The sequence below is a fragment of the Sinocyclocheilus grahami genome, unplaced genomic scaffold, assembly GCF_001515645.1.
Source record: "Sinocyclocheilus grahami isolate Dianchi unplaced genomic scaffold, SAMN03320097.WGS_v1.1 scaffold657.1, whole genome shotgun sequence".
Taxonomy (NCBI): Eukaryota; Metazoa; Chordata; class Actinopteri; order Cypriniformes; family Cyprinidae; genus Sinocyclocheilus; species Sinocyclocheilus grahami.
In genome coordinates this window covers 234,624-248,976 of record NW_015505836.1, presented here as the reverse complement: position 1 = coordinate 248,976, position 14,353 = coordinate 234,624, and the positions used below count along the sequence as shown (strand labels likewise).

General features: G+C 36.6%; 1 protein-coding gene across 1 annotated transcript in view; it reads left to right on the top strand.

Moving 5' to 3' along the window:
* The window catches only part of LOC107558735 (cadherin-11-like), a 77,908-nt gene that overhangs the window by 43,035 nt on the left and 20,520 nt on the right, over positions 1–14,353 (top strand). The gene's annotated exons all lie outside the window — the stretch shown is intronic.

The window sequence follows — 14,353 nt, the reverse complement described above, 5'->3', positions numbered from 1 at the left end:
TCTATTCTGTTATGTTATGCTCTGTGAAGGATGATATCTAATCTAGTCTACTATTCTATTCTATTCTTTAAAGTATCATATCTAATCTAGTCTACTCCACTATTCTATTCTATTCTGCTTTACGTTATTACTCTATTTAATTTTATTGTAATCTGTCCTAGTCTAGTCTACTGTGCTTTGTTTTATTCTAGTTGTTTTATCTGGGCAGGTTTAGTCTAATCCACTTTAGTGTACTCTGTTATGTTCTAGTCTAGTTTATCTCTAATCGAATTAGTTTTACTATTCTATTCTATTCTATTCTATTCTATGAAGGATCATATCTACTCTAGTCTACTATTCTATTCTATTCTATTCTATTCTATTCTATTCTATTCTATTCTATTATATTATATTCTATTCTATTCTAGTGTTCGCTGTTCTGCTCCCATCTGTTTAGCCTATTCTAGTATAGTCTACTCTAGTGTATTTATTCAATTGTATCATCTCATTTAATCTGGCCTAGTCTGACCTGTTCTATTCTACTATACTGCACTGTTTTATTCTAGTTTTTTTCTAGTATACTTGTTCTATTCTTATGATCTAATCTGGTCTGGTTTAGTCTAGTCTAGTCTACTCTGTCTGTTCCAGTATAGTCTAGTCAATTTAACTTTCTTCTATTCTATTTTAGTACACCACACTGTTTATTCTCTAGTCTAGTGTACATAACTTTTCTAGTCATCTAATCTGTTTTAGTTTACTAAGACTAGGCTATTATTTAATTGGTTATTACTAATTGACATAAAGCTTAAATAAAATGAAACAAATATTAGATGAAAAAAAATTGAATGTTGCTTTGGCAACTAACTGAAAACAAATCAAAGTACTAAAATTGCTAAAAACTAAATAAAAATAAATTGTAGCTAAATAGAAATACTTAAAACAAAAATGTCATTACAAACCCGAAAGAAACTCTATTATGATCTGGTCTACTCATATTCTGGTCTTGTCTAGTGCGCTCTGTTCTGTTTCAGTCTTAGTCTAGTTTAGTCTCATTTATTTTCCATGAGCTCTCTGTCAGAGCATATAAACTCTGAATTCAATAGCTATTTTGTTGTGAAGATCAAAGAGTCTCAGTGTGGGCTCTTTATATCGCCGTCAGCATACACACTGTCCATTAGTTGTTCTAATGACATGCATTGCACTGCTTGCTAACATCACAAGTGCTGTTTCCACGTCCACGGTCAGACTAACCAGCAGGAAGAGAAGAGATGTGGGCGTTCAAGTTTGTGTGTGACATGATGTAACCTTTTGAAATAGATTCATGCTTTATTTCTATTCTACTTTAAATCACTCTGTCCTATTTTCCTGACTGCACTTCTGTCCACTTGTTAGCCACAGCGAGCTTATTACACATGTACTATTCATGCTGCGGATGCTGTCTTATTGCAGTAATTGATTGACAGCTCAAAGTCATGAGTGGTGGTTTGGAGACTGTGGGCGTGATGTCAGAAGATGACACATGAGGGACCGACTTGCGTCTGCTGTATTATATTCTGTGATTGGGATGCGATCTTATCAGTCGTACACTAGAAAGTCATGACGTACACAATTACTTAGCTGCATAAATTCAATTGCCAGTCTGAACTGTTCGAAATGGATTATTTCCCTAGAAATGCGTAATTATATTATATATTCACTTGTGTTCATCGACTCCCTGAATCAATCTCTCTAATCACAAACGCTCAAACCACCTGTTGTTTGTTTCTCTTACAAAGAACAAAATAAAATATATTTCAATCATGACAACTCTCGAAACATTTTAGCATGGTGATGGATATGACAATGTTAATATATTTGGTCTTGGCTGAACAGATCTGCTACGCTGCTGCTGAATTGCTGCTGCTGTTGGTTATTGCTGTAGTTGTAGATTATTGCTGCTGCTGCAAGCAAGTACAGGAACTTGCTACTGCCAGTGCATATGGTGATACGGTGCCATGAGTATTTAAGACATACTGCTGCTGCACAAATAGCATATAAAATAACCCCGTAGCAGATCTATACAGGTGGAGCTGGGGAAGGTGGAGGGTTTCAGAGAACTCTGAATGCGCGCTGCAGGAATCTCAAGTGAACGCTAGTCAGCCATATAAATGCAAGGCAGTTAGCTCATTGGCTGCATATGCGGCATGAACCAATCAGCTTGTGCCAAGTCGTTTATCTCCCTGAATATCATCAGTTATGTTAACACCCCGTCAGAATGCGCCATCTAGAGTTTCATGACTGAACTATATATAAAAGCTGGTTTAGTACACTACACTGTTTTATTCTAGTCTACTGAACTTTGTTTGATTCTAGTCATCTAAGCTGGTCTGGTCTAGTTTAGTCCAGTCCAGTGCAGTTTTGTTGTAAAAACTAAAACTATTATTTAAAAACATGAAATAAAGCTGAAATAAAATATGAAATAAAGCTGAAATAAAGTAACAATAATAATACTACTGTGACAAGAGGGGCGGGGCCAAGAGCCGTGGGAACGGAGGAGCTCGAGTCCCACAGAGGAGCTCCGGAAGGATAAAAGGAGGAGTGATGACAGTGTTGGAGGAGAGAGAACCAGGCCTGGACTTTATTTTGTGTTTTGGTTCTGTTTGTGCACGACATTCGTCCGCGAGGGGCTGTCGCGCTATTTTGTGTTTATTTTATTATTAAAATAATAGCTCCGTTCCCACGGCTCTCGGCCCTGCCCCTCTCGTCACAACTACTACTACTAATAATAATAAAACAAGGATATGTAAAACATAGAAACAAGATATTTGTGTGTGTTTATACTCTGAGATATCTTGTTTCTATGTTTTACATATCCTTGTTTTATTAATATTGCATGTTGCCTCCTTAAATATCAGTAACCACTTGTGATAGTTGTGTTTGAGTCCATCAGAAAAGTTGAATGTCAGCATCAAGACAGTGTGGGGAGGAACTCAAATATGCAGAGCATGCTGGGAAACCAAAGAACAGAGACATTTTGATGCTCAGGGAGGTAACATATAAAATTATATGTGAAAGTATGTGATCTTTTGAACATGATAAATAATTGGGTTACACTTTACTTGAAGGGGTGTGCATAAGACTGACATGACACCTTCATAATCATGACATGACACCTACATAATCATGACATGACACATGTCATGAATATGAAGGTTTTTTTATGCATGTTTATGACAACTGTCATTAAGTGTCATTCTCTCAGTTATGTAATTTTTAATGCAAATATGACATTGTTTGAGATGTCTTTGTTATGGGCTATGGTTAGGGGTAAGGGTAGGGGTAGGGGTAGGTCAAATAATGTCATATTTGCATTAAAAATTACATAACTGAGCGAATGACACTTAATGACAGTTGTCATAAACATGCATAAAACCTCCTTCATATTCATGACATGTGTCATGTCATGATTATGAAGGTGTCATGTCAGTCTTATGCACACCCCTTCAAGTAAAGCGTTACCATATTACTTAATGGCCTGGCAGTAAGATGCTTGCAAACTGTTGTCATTGCTAATACTTCAAAAATCATGCAGCTTATAAGAGAGAGGTGCTTTTATTTTTCTAAGGGATCAGAGCTACAGATTTCATCTGGTGGACAAACAAATGGGTCAAAAATCTACTAGACTTTCACTAAAAGTAGGTATAGCAGAGATCTGGGGGATGGGCTCTTTTGACTTGTAAGCAACCACCGAGCAATATGGAAATTGTTTAACAATGTACCAACAACTACTCAAAACACCTCAGCAACTACCAAGAACACACTCAACCACCAAGATGACCTTAGCAACCTACCCAGCACTGTCTTTATGTATGTATGTATATATATATATATATATATATATATATATATATATATATATGACCTCACAGTATAATCTAAACTGCCATGTCCATGAAGCTGAAGTCCTTCCATGTAACCAGAAGATTTTATGCCATCTCAGCATACTTTTTAAGGCATAGCTGTTGGAACAGAAATGAATGCCTAGAGCAAGACTGCCTTGTCTGCTAAAGAATTCACTAGTCTGTGCCCATCACCCATAACCGCATCAGAGCAAAACTAGGTCAGCCCTTCCTTTTACGGATCAACCAGATCACTTCAGTGTGCTTGTGAAACTGCTGCTCTATTCTCCAGGCTCTTACTCAGCCCCCAACCCCTTCACTACTCCCTTTGTCCTTCCCTTGCCTTGCCTATATATCTATTCCCTGCACAAAATCTGTGTGTGTGCATAACCTTCACTTCATTGCTACCATTCCTTTCGTTGCTTTTTGTCTGCCTGCAGAGTACAGGGTTTCTGGATTTTTACGCTCAAATTTAAGACCTTTTTAAGACATTAAGACCTGCACAAATAAAATGAATACCATATGAGCAGGGTAGGGCAATGTCTATAGTACCATATTAAACTGTAAATTACTGTAAAAAGCATAACTTCTACATAATCATGACATGACACCTACATAATCATGACATGACACCTACATAATCATGACATGACACCTACATAATCATGACATGACACCTACATAATCATGACATGACACCTACATAATCATGACATGACACCTACATAATCATGACATGACACATGTCATGAATATGAAGGTTTTTTTATGCATGTTTATGACAACTGTCATTAAGTGTCATTCTCTCAGTTATGTAATTTTTAATGCAAATATGACATTGTTTGAGATGTCTTTGTTATGGGCTATGGTTAGGGGTAAGGGTAGGGGTAGGGGTAGGTCAAATAATGTCATATTTGCATTAAAAATTACATAACTGAGCGAATGACACTTAATGACAGTTGTCATAAACATGCATAAAACCTCCTTCATATTCATGACATGTGTCATGTCATGATTATGAAGGTGTCATGTCAGTCTTATGCACACCCCTTCAAGTAAAGTGTTACCAATAATTGGTAGATCAGATTAATTCACAAAACATTTTGAGATTTGTTCAATCATATTTTCCCTTTTGACTGCTGATTCATACCTCAAACTCCATATTAGCCCCATAGGTTTTTGATTAAGCAAGCAGCAGCTTGACAGTGAAAACAATTTAAAACCCAATGAAGTGGTGAATTTGCCTCGTCTCACCAGCTGATTGAAACTCTGAATCCCCAACCACTGCATTCAGTTCTATGCAAGAGCACCATCCTTGAATTTATGATGGGTTATTGTGAATTTGTTGTCTTGAATGTGAAGAATATAGGAGATGCATCTGCATCAGAAGATGAAATGGTAATGCATTTATGTTATCATGTTTACAGTAGCACTTATGGCTTTTTTGGTTAATGGGGTTACAAAAAAAAATAAAAAATAAAAGACTGTTCTAAAATTAGTTAGTTACCTAATGGGTAATTTCTGCGCATTTAAAACCATTAAATTACTCTTACTGGTCAGTTTAATTCACTGACCCCTGGCCACCCAGGATTTAAAAAAAAATATATATAAAACTTTATAAAGTTTATGATATATGTAATAAAGTTTTAGTGTGGCAAATATCAAGTAAAAACCATAAAGTAATAACTTAATTAAAACCCATTCCTGCTCAACCAATATCAAATGTTAAAATATTAAAACATGACACACTTGGTCATGCTTAAAAAATTGCCTAAAAGCAGTTTCAAATGTCTAATTAAATATTGGATAATGGAAAAAAGAGCCAGAGCATTAAATTGAAATATTTTCCCCGTTTTCTTCATTTTAATTAAAAGTAGCAGTATGGGTCACTCCAAGCTTATTTATTTATTCTTGTTCAGTTCTTGGGGTTCCCTTAGCACTTATAACAGGACACATTTCTATTTTGTCTCTATTTTGATTCTCTAACTGAGTTTGTATTCTGATCCTCTACACTACAGCAGGGTCAGTCAGACAGTCAGTTGCTTGGATCACTTTCTTGCTTATACTTTGTTGTGTGGCTATAGGTATATAACAGAAAATTATTTATCACAAAATAAATAAATAAATAACTAGCCTATAAAACTTCAATAGGCATTACTGACAAAAAATTATACTTGCAGTTTAGTGATTCAGAATGATTCAAACCGGTAAATAGTATTTTTAACTGTTCATTAAAAGAATCGGCTCATAAGAGTCATTTGTTTGGGGGTTCATACAATATTAGTCACCCTCTGTGTTTTTGCTGCACTAAAAAGAACCGTCTGATTTGTTCTTTTGGGAATCGGACTACCGTGGTCACACTGCCACTGTGTTTAAGGGTGTGTTCACACTTGTAGTTCGGTTTGATTGGTTCATTTGGTCCTGACCAAAAGGTCCTGGTCCGCTTAGCGTTCACATTGGTATTTTTGACAGTGAACCTAAAGACAGCAAACCTAAAGGCATAGTGATACGTTCACAACCCGATTGGTCGGCTTGAATGACGTATAATTGTGACAGAACTCACCAAACACCCCAAACAAAAAGTGGCACTGCGGGTGTATGATATCAAAGCACTCATTAACTGATCGGTCTGCTCAGCGCCACTTTAAGTCGAACACACCTAATGCCGTCTGCTGGACTAAGCACGCTCATTCTTGCGTGTACATATAATTTTATTTTCACCACCTGCAAACTCACAAGGAGCTCATAAAAGTCACTTTACCTCATCGTTGCTCCACATTTGCCCTCTGCTCATTTTGTTTTGGTTACACTGAATCTTCAAATCATGTCGCATAGCGTCGCATCTTGTCATTACTTCCTGTTTTTGGTTCATTTAGACGTATTTGGTCCGTGTTGCGTTCATATATAATTCGAACCGCACCAGAGTTCGTTTGGAAGCGGACGAGACCCATCTTTTCAGCGGTCTCGGTCCGCTTGTTTGGTGCGCACCATGGTTCGGATGGCAGCGTTCACTCTTACTCAAACGAAACGCACTAACAGAGCAATCGCACCAGGGTTCGTTTTAATCGAACCAAACATGACAAGTGTGAACGCACCCTAATTCACTACAAAGAACCTGGTCGTGATAAATTCGTTCGGACGACACTGGCTGCACTGTATGTTCTTGATTCACGTCTTTGAAGAACTTCAGGAATGATTTGTTTGTATATCTGATTGGTCGCCTTATGGAATTGAAAGACTCAAGAGTCATTTGTTTTGGAACCGGGTCATATGATTAATTCATTTGGGAATCGGACTAGCTTGGTCGCGCTGTACAGTATGTATTTGATTAACAAAAAAGAACCGGCATAGTTAAGTTATAACTACTTTGTAAGTATTTTGAGTTCTAAGCTTTGTTTGATATTTTATGTGCAAATTTATTTTTAATTTGACTGACTTGATTTGTCTAGTTGAGCGCGAAGGTGCATTTTCCTACGACCCTGATCGATTTGTTTTGCGCTATTTGATATTTGCTATCAGTGACAACCTTAATTTCAGTCATTTAAAAATAAAACAAAATAGAAATTACCTTCAAAAGTAACTTTTTGTAATGTCAATTGATATTTTCTGCCGCAATAATATTACCTTCATTTGTGAATTCTTCTAAGAAAATGTAGAGATATGCATTTAATTGCAATTAATTTGATGAATTAATTTGCATTTCATGTAATTAATTCAATTAAATGTGATTGTTTGAGAGCTCTAGATTTTATGAGACACCCACTCTCTAATTGCTGTTTTTAGACATTGCACAAGAGGGAATTAATCAGTTATAATGTCACACGGTGATATATAATGGCACAAGGGATAGAGCGCATACTAGTATGCTATTTCTGGCACATACAGTATGGCATAAATTTATGATTTTCTGAATTCAGCCGATGTGCTCATTTGCACATTTAAGAGCCACATGATCACAGGAATGCTGGTTCAAATATGACCTGCGTGTTCATTTTCTGATCCTGTTCTTCTTCTTTCTCTCTCTTCCTCCCCTGTCCTGTATAATAAAAGGCAAAAAGGGCTATAAATAAAATATCAGGGGGAAAAACATTGGATAAATGTGTTAACTGTCTTTAAAAAATTATGCTGTAAAACATATTTAATTAATCTCTTAAGGTAACACATTAAGTTAATACGATATCTTTGACAGTTCTAATAATGTATGAAAAATAATTAAGGTGCATGCTAATGCTTTTTAATGCGGTGTTAAGTAAAATTGTGTCAGAAATGGTGTCTTCCAGAATCCCGGCCAGACTGCCACCTGTTATTTGACACACATTTTAACTAACCTACAAAAGTGCGGGGTCAATAGAAGAAGAGATTAATACTTTTATCCAGCAAGGATGCATTAAATTGATCAAAAGTGACAGTAGACATTTGTAATGTAAGATTTCTATTTCAAATAAATGCTGTTCTTTTGAACATACTATTTAGCAAAGAAGCCTAAAAAAAATCAGTGCATCACTGCTTCATTCCACAGAAATATTACGCAGCAGCTGTTTAATAATGATAATAATAAAATATGTTTCTTGAACATCAAATCAGCATATTAGAATGATTTCTGAAGGATCATGTAACACTAAATTATATATATTTTTTAATATATTTAGTTTTAATATATTTAAATATATTTGATTTCCCAAAATATATATTTAATAAGAAATTTTACATTTGAATAATATTTCACAATATTACAGTTTTTACTGTATTTTGGATCAAATAAATGCAGGCTTGGTGAGCATAAAAGACTTCTTTTAAAAACATTCAAAAACTCAAACCTAATTTAACTAGCATATTGAGCACCTGACTGTGCATGTGCACAGGGGCGGATTTAGTGAATTGGGGGCCCCAGGCAAAATATAGCAATGGGGCCCTATACATTTGCACACATTTTCCTAGATCAACCTTGAGGTTTCTTTTTTGTTGTGATGCTTGCTGCTGCACTATGGTGCCTCATAGTTGTGTCCAATGTGTTCTACATTTTTCATGTACATGTTATAATGGCTTTCGTTCATGTTGTAGACCACAACATAGCAACTGATTTACAGTTGAGATACAGGTTTTCACAAAATCAATATAAATTGATAAACCTCCCAATTGAGCGTTTAAACCAGGGGTGAGTCAGAAGTATAAATGATTATATTAATTTAAAACAGGGTTATGTGGGTGGATTTTCACATTGGTCTGAACAAAAACTACAGACTGGATTATTGAAAATGAACATTCATTCTCTGCCAGTAGGAGGCGCTTTTGGAACGTCAGAAATATAGAATGACAAAAGTGTGATGAGGAAAGTCCACTGATGAGTTACCAGTGTAAGCCTGTGTGCAAAGGCTCTCTAATTCTAAACTTTAAAATACATTTATTTTTAGTTATTTTAACTACAAATTTAAATAAAACTGAAAAAATAATGAAAAGGCAATTATACATTTACACACCCAAGGATTATATCAACCAAAAAAGTAACTGCGTATGTGTCCTCTACTTGGTTCCTTCTCATAAATGAGTAAGCAGCATTTAAAACAATTATAAACATATAATACACTCTGTTTCTCAATATTTAATTACAGCTTCAGATGCATAATATTTTCATCTCCTTCAGGCAGGATACACAAAAAGCACGTTCAATTCGGACGGTTGTCATGGTAATAAACACCGTAAACAGCAACCGTTCGCGTGTCAGCGCTTAATGCGCATCTACTATGAAAAGCATTTTAGGGGGCCCTTGGCTTTTGGGGGCCCAAGGCAGTCGCCTACCTTTGCCTAATGGATAAGTCCTCCCCTGCATGTGCATAGCAAGACCAGCCTGAAAAATACAGATTTTTGCATGTTTAAGTTAAAAAAGCACAATATGTAATGACAGTTTTGTCAGATTTTATTCCATATTTGAAATACGATCATAATTTAGAAAAACATGTAAATACATTTTGGTGTTTCTCCATTGAATGAGCTGTATATGCATGGCTGTAAAAATAGCATTATAAATATAGTCCCAGAATAAACTGACTTGCTTTAAATGGTAAATTCTGGTCTTGTAGCCTCTTTAAAGAGTTAAATGAAGTCTGTTAGACTAGAAAGCCATCTGAATTGTGTAGTGTTGGGCCAGAACTGGAAAACCCTGCTTTACAGTGATTGTGTACGTTGATCCTCTTCAGTGATTCAGCGCTCTGCAGGATCTGACAGTGATCACAGAGTAAACAAACAAGTCACTGAGCATCTTAACCTTGCATCCTGTGTGTCTCTCAGAATGCTGTGCTTTATTTCCAGGTCTGGCCGATGTGTTAAGGACGTCGTGTCCTGGTGTGGATTGAGTCCTGACTCTCAACAGGAGCCGATTCACAGCGTTGTAAATAGTGTCGCTGAATCTCTCAAACAAGCCTTGCGCCCGCTGACCCGTGATTGCTTTCATTCTCGGCACAGCTCTCTCGAAGCGCTAAAAACCCCTGCGCCGTGTGTTTGAAGGAAAGATATGAAAGCGTGGTTTGGTGTCTTGGCCGTAGGGAGCATCTGTGTGTACATGTGTATGAAATATTTGATGATTTCTATGAAGATAAGACGGTTGTGGGATGTGCTGTGTGTGTGAGATATCAAAGTTTGAGAGGTGAGAGTGAGTGACTGTGGATTTGATAAGGCTTATGGGTTTCTGTCAGTCCATATCTGTCAGCTTTAATAAATGCGTGTGTGAGTGAGTAAACAAAGCCCGGAGCCGTTCGCGGTGCTTGAGTCACCTCTGAGCAAGAGAGGTCCGGTAAGTTGGCGCGAGCCTGGGACTCGTAACTCAACATGGCCCCCCGAGTTAGACAAGTCAGCTCATTTTGGCGATATAAATCATCATCCAGAACTGCTCAGACTCGACCGAGCTTCTGTAAAACACCTGCAAAAAAACCTGGTCTAAAAGAATGACAGGAAAAATGTGATTTCCAGTCGAATACATGTCAACCACACCTGATAAAAAAGGCACAGATGCCAACAAACTGTTTTCTGTCTTGTTTGTGAGTGATTCCCGGGTTTTTGAATGCTGAAGTTTCTGAAGTTTACAGAAAAGATTAGAATGCTCGTGTTTGTTGGAATTGCCGGGTTCGGTTCCGGAGCGCCGCTCGCTTGCTTGTTTTCCGCCTCGTTAGTCAGAAACAAGGAAACACGCAGCATTGTTTGCACCAACAAAGATACAGAGAAGACTTTTTCTCCTCCTGGGGACCCCATGAAATCGAAATTGGAGTTTTGTGGCTTTTAGTGTGTGTTTGTTAGCTTTTAGGCTTGTGTACACTCTTAAAAATAATGACTTCTTTTCACAGCGATTCCTTAGAAGAATCATTTTGAGTTCCCCACAGAGCATTTCAGTTGAACAGTTCTTAAAGGAATAGTTCACACAAAATGTAAAATTCGCTGACCTTTTGACTCACCTTTAGGCCATTCAAGATGAAGATGAGTTAGTTTCTTCATTAATTTCTTACAAACACAGACTATAGTGGACTATAGTGGATTACTATTGATGGACTATAGTGGATTACTTGGGGATTATTGTGATGTTTTTATCAGCTGTTTAAACTCTTACTCTGGCGGCACCCATTCACTGCAGAGGATCCATAGATGAGCAAGTGATGTAATGCTACATTTCTTCAAATCTTTTCAGGAAGAACTTTTTAATAATCTAAAGAAACTTGTTTTCACTGTAAAGAACCTTTTGCGCAATGGAAAATTTACATGGATGTTAAAAGTTCTTTGTGGAACCATTGATGCCAATAAAGACGTTTTAGTTTATAATAAACTTTTAACAGATGCGTGTTTAAAATGTTATTTTTATTTCTATCCTGGGAAAATGAACATCAAATACTATCACTGACTAGCAAGTAGCAAATCCTAGTTTGGCCTTTTATCTTTAACCTTCTCATATGTGGGTGTTTCTACAACTTCAAACACTTTAATGTTGATTTTTATGAAAATGAACTGATTTTAACTTTCTTTTTTTTTCTTCTTCTTTTTGACACGAAGGTCATGTTCTTGGAAACTTTTGACCATGCATTCATCACTTATTTTTGCTGCTTTTCAAATGCCTTTATGTGTAGTTTTTATTGTTTTACCCTCGTCCCAGAGCAGATTTAATCATCTAAAAAAGAGGATCATGTGACACTGAAGACTGGAGTAATGATATTGACAATTCAGCTTTGCATCACATGAATAAATTACATTTTAACATATATTCAAATAGAAAACAGTTCTTTTAATTTGTAATAATATTTCACAATATTACTGATTGCACTGTAAATTGTGAAATATTATTGCATTTCATCCGTGGAACTAGTGATGTGCCCTACCAAGTACACTCAAACAATAAAAGAGTATTTAAAACTGCTGCAGGGACCCATAGCTAATGATTAGTGATATTTATTTCAAACACAACAATGATTGTTTAATGGCAATCGCTACAAAGATTGACTCTCACAGGCCCTCAGAGGAAGGACTAGAGTATCATAGTGCGTATCATAATTATGAAGTAGATTATGGTGCTGATGAATCTGGTGACTATTATCACCGTGCCAGAGATAATGATAATCTGTGTTGCGTCTCTTTCAGAGGGCTTCGGCCTGTCTGTAGAGTGCCACGGCTTCCATCAGCCCTCCCTAGATCCTCTCTTCAAAATCCACGCGATTAATATTTCATTTAAAGTTCAGAGCTTTCCGCATCCGTACGCAGCAAAATCACAGCTGAAAAATACAGCTCGGAGACACACAATACATCTTCCACCCTCTCCCTCCCTCCCTCCTACATGAATACTCACTCTCTGCCTTTCTGTCTTTCGCTCTCTCTGCCTATTTTCCCTTTCGTTTGCCGGCTCTCCTGCTGCCGTTTCCTCTTTTGTTCTTTCTATCTCTCCCCTAATCTCTCCTCATCCCTTTCTCCTCCTCTGAATAATACACAGTGTTAATACACTGTGCAAAGAAGCCATATTGTATTCCCACAGTGTGTTTCTGTGATCATCTTCTCTTGGCTGCACTCAGCTTTAATGAATGTTAGGAGTTATTAGCTGGCACAGACTGCCTCTGGTGAATCACACAGTCTCAGCCTTTGTTGTTTGCGTGATTCATTTTCTGTTCTGGAGCAAATTTGGCTCTTAAAAGAAGCAAGGAATCATCAGTGTCCTGCTTTATATTTCTATCACACTCTCTTTTTTGGATCTTTCTTATTCTGCCTCTCTGATATCCTCTTTCCAAAAGCATGTTTGGAATTTGTGGAATTAATAATTAGTGTTTTTGCAGCAAATACTGTAATGATGCTCCTCAAACATTCTGTTTCTAAAACTTAGGAAATTCTGCAATTAGTTTTAGTCTGAATCTATCTATCTATCTATCTATCTATCTATCTATCTATCTATCTATCTATCTATCTATCTATCTATCTATCTATCTATCTATCTATCTGTCTGTCTGTCTGTCTGTCTGTCTGTCTGTCGGTCTGTCGGTCTGTCTGTCTGTCTGTCTGTCTGTCTGTCAATGTGTCTGTCTATTTTTTATATTGTATTTTTATTTTATTTTTAATTTTTCTTAGATTTCATTTTTCATTTTATGTATTTTTTTCTGATTTTGTTTTGGTCATTTTGTGTGCTTTTTCATTTTTGTTGTTTTTAAATAGTAACCATAGCAACCACATAGCAACACATAAAACACTCAGAACACCCTAGCAAGCGCATAGCAACATGCTAAAATTGTTAACCCCTTAACAACAGCGTAGCGATGATGGTAACCATCCAAAACACCCTAGCAATCACATAGCAACACATTGGAAACCACATAATGCACTACAAATATCCTAGCAAATACTCTGCAACCACATATCAACACCCTGACAGCCACATGTCAATGTGTTAAAAACATTCAAAAACCAACTGCATAGCAACACCCTGGCAACCACCAAAAAACACTTAGAACACCCTTGCAAAAACCTAATAACATCCTTACACTCTAGCAACAGCATAGCCAAAAAATGGAAAACACTTAAAAACACCCTAGCAACCACCTAAAAATGCCCTAGTAAACACTCAGATCACTCTAGTAGCCACATAGCAACACCCTGGCAACCACAATGTGCACTAAAATGACTTAAAACACCCTAGCAAACATTCAGAACACTTTTGCAAGCACAAAGCAACACCCTGGCAACCACATAGCAATGGGCTAAACAGTATTACACTCTCTTTTTTCTGCGTCTCTGATATCCTCTTTCCAAAAGCATGTTTGGAATTTGTGGAATTAATAATTCGTGTTTCTGCAGCAAATACTGTAATGATGCTCCTCAAACATTCTTTTTCTAAAACTTAGGAAATTCTGCAATTAGTTTTATTCTGAATCACTTTATTCTATCTATCTATCTATCTATCTATCTATCTATCTATCTATCTATCTATCTATCTATCTATCTATCTATCTATCTATCTATCTATCTATCTATCTATCTATCTA